Source organism: Pelophylax lessonae (genome assembly GCF_965119305.1).
Source record: "Pelophylax lessonae genome assembly, chromosome: 1".
Classification (NCBI taxonomy): Eukaryota; Metazoa; Chordata; class Amphibia; order Anura; family Ranidae; genus Pelophylax; species Pelophylax lessonae.
In genome coordinates, this window is record NC_138768.1 from 657,391,827 (window position 1) to 657,400,656 (window position 8,830).

Sequence of the window (8,830 nt, forward strand, 5' to 3'; positions counted from 1 at the left end):
GATTTACATATAACACTGATGGGATAAAGCCTGGCGGGCAATAGCAGGCCCGTGCTGGGAATCAGTGTTGGTACCTGTTTCTCTCTCTCTTTTTTTGTATTTGTTGAGGATATTTGATTTGCATATTTGAGGCATGTGTCAACTATACCCATATTCCTTCATTTTGTATATCTGTTATGAGATAATAGATGAATGCATTAAGTGTGTGCTGATACATTTATTGTTTAGGAGTATATGAGGGAATGCATATAGGCGATGTCCCCACTGGCCGCAGGGACGGTCATGAAGCCGGCCTTAGCGAGTATCATAATTGCGGAGGGGGGTGGGACCTAGATGTGGCTTGCTTCATTGAGGAGTTCGCATCATATGCATTTAGGGGGGTTGACGCCGTTCCGGTGTATTAGAATGAGGAATAGGTTGACTGAGAGCTCCATTTCCGGCTTCCTGTCCGGATAAGTAGATGACAGCTGGCTCCACTTCCTGTTTCCTGCCTCAAGGGCAGGACGGGACGATGGATGTACATCATTTCCGGTCCTTTCTGTGTTCGGATAGGCGGACTCAGTGGGAGGCGGAGTTGCTAAACGTCACCTCTGATTCTTTTCCTGTTTCCTGCCTTGAGGGCAGGGCGGGATAAGCGACGAGCGTCATTTCCGGTCCCTCCGATGTCCGGATAGGCGGACATAGCGAGGGGCGGAGTTCAGAAACGTCATTTCCGGTGTCTCCAGAGTCCGGATGTACGGACCTGGAGATCAGCGGCAGAGTGGTTTCCGGCCGCCAACGCAGATTGTATGTGTATTGGCGGCAGACTTACTTCCGGCCGCCAACGTGGTGGAGGACCCCGCCCTCTGTTTAGCACCATGCACACCCCCACCCTCCCCCCATAAGGGTATAAAGATGAGGGGATGTGGCCGCGTGCTCACGCCCTCAGTAGAAATCCAGTGCCGACGAAACGCGTCAGAGCGTGAGCACGCGGTCATTCTGTTCCATACCAAGGACATCCCAGAGGATCCCCAGCACTAAACGCCATTTGAGTCCTGGCAACATCGCGATAGGGTGGCTGGATCACCCGTACCGTGTGGCTCAGTGGGGACAACGTCAGTAGCGGGAGGACCGGGTTTTGTGCCTTGGATATGTTGTTCGCATAAATACATCCTTTTAATAAAGCCTTGTTTGTGCATATTACGCTATGGGTATCTGTTCCCCTTTTATGTGAGACAAGAGGAGGAGGTATCTGTTCCCCTTTTATGTGAGAGGAGAGGAGGAGGTGCTGCCTATATCCCTACTAGTTGGAGTGGAATCCTGAGGGGATCACCATCCGGAAGTGGAGCATTATTGATTGAATAAAGCGCTAAACCCTAGCGTTAAGGGTACGTGTCCACTCTCAAGGGGGGGAGCACAGCGGTGAGGTGAAGGATATGATGGTTGCTGAGTGATCGATAAAGAAGTCTTGTGTTTCACTACACAACGAGTTTTCTATGCACCCATTTTTTCGTGTGACTTCACCCTGAGAATATTATGGACTTATGAACTTTAAGGCTTTATAACAATTCCCTACTTTGTTAGGCTGTTTGTTTTTGCCATATACCTTCAACCTCGTCAGAGGCTGTCTTTAGCGCTGCTAGTGTTTATGTGGGCTGAGGCTCTTATACGCACCCTTTTTTTATGTTATGTCTTGAGTATAGCAGCTGCTTTATTGGTTATATAGGCATATGAGTACATCTTGCTGCATTGCTAGATACACACGTTTTGATCCTAGGAGTATTGCATACACATGAGCGCTAAGTGGGTGGGATAAGGAATACTGTTTCTTTCTTGCTCCTTTTCTATATTATTTTTTTAATTTGCTATTTTTTTTCCCCTACAAAAGGGAAGTTACCCTTTAATTTGCTTGCACAACACAGTGCAGTATTGCTTTGTTAAAACTGCCCTGTCCATACATTCATTTTATTAATAGGACACTTACCTGTCCAGGGATCCAGCGCTGTCCTCACTCAGGCCGGTTCTTTGGCGGTCTTCGGGTCCCCGGTGCTGGCATGTTTACTGTGGGAAGCTGGCAGTGACTCATTGTGACTTCACTGCCGGCTTCCCACTGCACATGTGTGAGCTGTGCTGCACTGTGTGAAAGGTCCTGTAGACTTCTGGGACCTGTGACATGTCCCATAAGGCTGTGGGCAAAGAAAGGGAGGGCAAATTTCTGCATCCCGTACAAAAGGTGAACCCTTTTCCTTAGTTTACTATTCTTACTAATTAAAACACCTCCTAAACAAATCACATTTTGTATGTGTTCATCCTTTATCTGCTGCAATCCCTTGTTTTTTTTAATTTCTGGTAGATAAAGGGAGTGATAAAACCCTATCAGGTTTTATTGTGGTCTGTGTCACCACTGAGGAGTCCATTCACATTTACAATTTCCAGTAGCAAGAATCTTTAGATTCCTGCAGCTGAAATGATCAGGTGTGCAAATAACTGCTATTCATGACTGTTCACACAGCTGACAATCGTCAATGGTGATCATGACTGGATGAACACTTAAGCCCCGTACACACGTACTGATTGTCGGCCGAACGATCGGCCGTCTTTTGTCCAGGGCTGTCGTGTTTGTTGAAAACTGCAAAAGACTGCACACGAATTTTGTCGGCCAACAACAGCCGACTGCAGAAGTGATGTCATGTGATGGTTAACTTTCCTTGTCTTTTTTCTTTTCTGAGCATGCCCAGTCTTGCTAATCTGCTGTCTGTCGGCCGAAATCTGTACTGACTGGCGAACAATCGGCCGTTCTGGTGACGGCCAACAAATATTTTAAAGTCTGCACGACATATTCTGTTCGTCCGAAAATGCGCTGTCGGCTGTCGGAAGCATCATACTAACAAGCCTACAATCGGCCGATCGGTCAGCGGCCGAATATTTACGGCCGACAATCGGTACGTGTGTATGGGGCTTAAGGCTCCTTTCACACAGTAAGTCCATCAAACGGACTCCGCTTTTCTCAGCGGGGAATCGATCCGCCGATCCCCCTCTGAGCAGGAGAATGACAGCTGTTCTCCGCTGCATGGGGTGACCGTTCAGATCCATCAAAAAAACTGACAGGTGGATCTGACCGGTCCGCCTGTGTGAATGGGGCCTTTTCCATCCGTCCAGCGGATCGGATCAGATGGGATCAGATGAGAATGGACCGACGGTCTGTTCCCATCCGATTCCCCCTTAGAGATCTATGGGGCTGTGACAGCTGTGTCACCGAAACAGCTGTCATCCTCCTGCTCAGCGGGAGATCGGCGGATTGATCCCCCGTTGAGATAAACAGAGTTCGTCTGATGGACGGACTGTGTGAAAGAGCCCTAAATGTGGTTACCACAATTGCCACAGAAAATCACTGGCTGTGAAAATGGGTACAAAAAGCTGTGACTGCCAACAGCCTGTCAAAAAAAATTGTATAGGCTCAGTGGCCACAGATATTCTCACACACCTGCCCATTCCAGCCACAGGAATCTGCAGGCTCTTGCCAATGGAAATCATAGAGGGTTTAATCGTCTGTGTGAACTGATCCTTATAGAGATGTCTCCTTGTTTTTTATCCCAAAGAGCATACAGGAAATGAGAAAAAATCTCCCTGACATGGACCGGAAAAGTAAAAAAAAACTGAACAGATGTTCTTAACCTTGCAGCTAAAATAAAGTGCTTTAATTGCTGTGTGTTCCCGTTGGAGAGTGTCCTTCCTCACCCCTGCCCAGATGACCACACAGAAAGAGTAAACCCCTTTATGGGGGTATAAATAACAATAAAAACCTGACAGATTTTTTTTTTCTTCCCAACTTTCTCCACAATTTTAAAAAACACAGCTCCTCAACTCCAACTCGAAACCAAGCAAGAGTAAGTCCAAACTGAGACTCTTGCATTGACAGCTGAATGACGTGGGGGGTAAAGATTTCCATCGGCGCTAAATCTCAACTAGGAGATAAGTTTAAAGCTAACTCCTCTTTTCTGACCATGTTTCATGTTAATATTTTGATTCTCAATTTCTGCCAGCAGATGGTGCTTTAGGTTGATTTCCACATGTTTACCCATCTATTCCTATCTTTTTTGTTGAAAGAAATCTCTTATTTACAGAACTCAACAGATCATGATGAAATGTACTCACAGAACTGAGCAGGACCTCTCCTCTTCCTTCCTGCTGTTTAGATCCAGTAAATACCAATTTAACAACTTGACTTCCAGAAGGTTTTGCCAGACCATTTTTTGAGATTCAGCACTGTGGTATTTTAACTGGCAATTGCACGATCATACAACACTATACACATTCACACCATTAGAACTTTCTTTTGGTGGTATTTGATCACCATTGGGTTTTTTATTTTGTGTTAGGTCCTGTTCACACCTGAGCATTTTTCAGCTCGTAAAACTCTCATCTCAAAAATCTCAAAACGCCCAAGAGCAAAATCCCATTAATTTCAATGCCCCTGTTCACATCTGAGCATTTTGACGCCTGAAGCAAAACGACTAAAGCTCAAAAAAGTACACGAGCTTCTTTTTTGGCAGATTACAAGTGCTTTTGTTAGATGTCAATTTCTGCCTCCAAACACCTGCAATAAAAAATGCCTGAAAACAATACTCTCAAGTGTAAATGGAGCTTCATTTAAATGAAAAAATACTGAAGATTTTGAAAAAACAAACAATATTTTAACCTGATCCAATAAAATCTAATTTCTTTATACATTTAGGCCAAATATATATTCTACTACACGGCTTAGGTAAAATAAAAATCCCAATAAGTGTATATTTATTGATTTGTGTGAAAGTTATAGTGTCTACGAACTATGGTATATACAGTATACTGGAATTTACTCAGCTCTTTCTTTATGACTGCCAAACACATTTCTTGAGGCTCTAAAATGCCAGGACAGTACAAACACCCCCAACTGACCCCCTCATTTTAGAAATTAGATACCCCAAAGAATATGCTGAGAGTCATGTTGAGTCCATGGAAGATTTTAGTCTTTGCCACAAGTTTTTGGAGAATGACAAAAAAAACTTTTGTGTAAAAAAAGTTGTCACTTTAATGAGATATTTCTCACACATGCCATGGGCACCACAAAACACATTCTGATACTTTTCCTGAGTATGGGGATACCACTTTTGGGAGAATTTTTGGGAGTGTTGTCATATACAGGGAGACAAAATCTAATGACCACCTTTGGGCTTTCAAAGGGTGTAACATCCACATATTATTTACTGACTACCTTTTACATTTCTGGAGGCCCTAAAATGCCAGGACAGTACTAAGACCCCCCAAATTACCCCTTTATAAAAGTACCCACTCCAGGGTAATTGATAAGAGGCATGGTAAGTATTTTGCATTCTGCTTTTTGTGCAGAATTGTGTGCCATGAGGTACCCTAGACTGTGCTGTGCTGTATAGTAGAGATTTTACCTGAATTTGCGACAATTTTGATGTGATTTTGCTGCGATTTTGACTGGACTTGAAGCAATGCCTGTGTAATCTTGTGGTCTCTGGACCTCAAAATGCATCAAAGTAGTGCAGGGACTACTTTGACATCACTGCGACTTGAAGTCACACAGATATGAACGGTACTCATTGGAAATCATGGAGTATGACTTATCATGCCCCTTTGCAATCCCAAGTCGCAGGACAAGTCACACAAGTGTGAAAGAGGCCTTAGGGGGATCTTCCTAATTCATGTATTTTTAATGCCAGTAATTGATTTATAAATATGCTCCTGAGTTTTCTTTATATTCTTTCTATCTGCAAAATATGCTAGCAAATTAACTGTCAAATAGACATTTGTGTCTTAATTTTAAAGTCTTGAATTCATTTTCTTGTGCTACACATGTTTCATTATAAAGAAAATTGGATTTTTTTTCCTGTTCTTCTCTACTTTATCTAATGCCATTGTTGTACTCTATAACAAGTAACTTTGCAACTTTATGACATCTTACTAAAACATTTTTCAACTGAGTAAAAAAAAAAAAAGAATACAATATCGACTAGAATGCTACAGTTATTCTGAGGGTGTTTTTTCCTCAGACATCTCTTATTATTCCTAAAACATTTCCCCCAGAATTGCATTTTAATGCTAATTTATATATCTCATTTTTCAACAGTCAAACCCACATAACCTTTTTGCTAGCAAGAGTGAAATATAATATCCTTTACATGCTTTGTTATTTTAGATATTAAATAAAACTGGCATAAAACAGGGTGAGAAGAGAAAAATGAAGATTATTTATTTTATTGCTTGGTCCATGTCTGCAATAAGGATAATCTTTTGTAGATAATAGAACTGCAGTCTGCTAAATCTAAAACTAATGAAATGCCACAATCTAAAAAAAAATAAACTGATTCCCATTATGCTCTTGTGTGCAACACTCTTACAGGACACATTTTAGAAGACAAGCTATACTACCGAACATTAATGATATTTTGTTTACAACCTAATTCCATATGCAATACCATCAAGGTCCTCACTTAAATGGCTCATGCTAAAAAGACTAACACTCATCTCTGTCTTTTATTGGTGGATGTTGAAAAAACGTTTGAACACCAAGGATGGTCTTTCATGTTTACAACAATAACCCAAACAGGCATACCCTCCAATTTTCTAATGAAAATGCTAGCACTCCAACAAGTCCCTATGGCTAGTGTTAACATAAATGGCACCCTCTCTGATTCAATATTACTACGTAACAGCACACAACAGGGATGCCTCTTGGCCTCATTTTTGTATATATTCGCCATGGAGCATGACTTATCACTTTTCAATGTAGCATTCCCGGACTTCTGAGGATGCTTCCTGGGTGGAGCGAAATGCATTAGGCAGGTGGATACTCCTGGTTATGTCACTCACGTCCACTCTTTTGAATGAAAATCGCGACTTTTGGATTCCAGAACAGCATCATTACATGCTCACATGCAAGAGGAGAGTTTTGTAAGTGTGCAATTGGCTTTTATATGTTTTTTTTTAACAATAAAAACAGAATTACACTATGGATTTTTCCTGATTCTATCTCCCTACACTCATATAAGGTTCTTTGACCTACCTGCCAGAGTCAACAAAAGAAAGGAAAAAAAAATTTTTTTGCCACTGGAGGATTATTTTTGAAACACAGGCGTGTAACCCAACAGCACTTGTTGGAACATACTGGCCCTGGAAGAATAAGATAACCAGGACTTATTGGTCATGCACATTTTTTTGCACTGATTGCACTTACAATTTTTACAATTTTTTTAAAAGTCTAATGTATTATGATTTAAATATTATGATACTGCATTAGTAATAAATAGAGATACATATTAGGCACTTTATATTTAGACAGTGCTGGGTACACACATAAAAAAATTCCTGGACTTGACACAAGGTTTCAATACTTTCCCCACTTTTAGAAATTTTAAGAATAACACCCCCAAAACCAAGTCCCTTAAAGTCTCCCTGCCTAACGACTTCGTACGTGCTCTTTAACAGAATTTCCCCATCCATTGACAAAATAAAGAGAAGAGGGAAGCGCCTCTTGAGTGTGGTGAAAAGCACAATTTATTACAAAGCGATATAGCAATTTACATTATAGTAAGCAGGTAAATACATGGCTCTCCGAGGGCGGCTGCTGGGGGTTGCATCCAAGTATCCTGTTGTCCAGGCGTAGGCTTGATGTCCGGAAATAGTGCAGACTTTGCTGAGTCCTTCCGGAGGTGCCGTGAAGCGGTGGAGACTTGTGCGGCGGCCAGGAGTCAGTGGAGGCGTCTGACGTCACAGGTTGGTGAGGGCAGTCTGGGCTTCACAACTAGTTTCAGAGCATGCGCGAGAGTCCGATCCCGGACCTGCGCTCTCCTTTCTCAAGTGTTTGACAAAATAAAGCTCTACGGTATCTCAGGATCCATCTCTCTCGCTATACCTTTAACAACTGCCCTCTACTTACCTTGACACAGAAGGCATTCAAGCAGTGAGTGACACTCTATCGATCATGGCTGAGTAGGATGGCCCTGTTCAAAATGGACATCCTCCCCTGCTTTCTATACACCTTTCAAACATTACCAACTGACTTTCCAAATTCCCTTTTCCACACATTATGATCTGCTCTACTTCAAAATGTATGAGTGGGGTTACAGAAAGAAAATCACATCATCTTTGGCCAGCTTTATGTCTCTATTGTGGGGACTCTGGGCATTATGCAGTGAATTGTTCCAACAAACTCAAAAAGACATTTGCTGCAACTGATGTTAGAGCACCTGAACAAAACAACTCGATTACCCAGTCTGTCTCCCCACTAATCCATGAAAAAAATAAAATAAATACTCTACTTTTTAATTCTGTCATTTTAAATTTATAACCGAGGGCTGGGAAATTCCTTGCTCTGCCATGCTGGACTCCGGGACCAGGGGAACTTTATGTAGAGTTTGCCCAAAGCAAAAATATTCAAACAAGAAAAAAAAAAAATATGCCCCTATTGATATGGAGATGGTTGATGGTTCACCTCTATCATCAGGACCTGTTACTCATGAAATTGTTCTGCTGGTACTCCAATTTAAGGCTAACCATCATGAGACAGCTTTCCATTGATTATGTCACCAAAGTTTCCTGTCATCCTGGAAATTCCTTGGCTTTCTACCCATAATCCTACCATCAACTGGGGAGCACAGACTAAAAATCTTATGCCCCCCCATTGCGAGGAACATTGTAGAGAACCTTGTCGAGCAAGTTCTCCACTGACCATGGAATCACAAATTGATGTAGTAACTACCCAGTCATATGGCAACCTACCTCCACAATTTATTGAGTTTCAGGATGGATGGGATGTAATACAAAAGTTGTGGTTTAGTTGCAT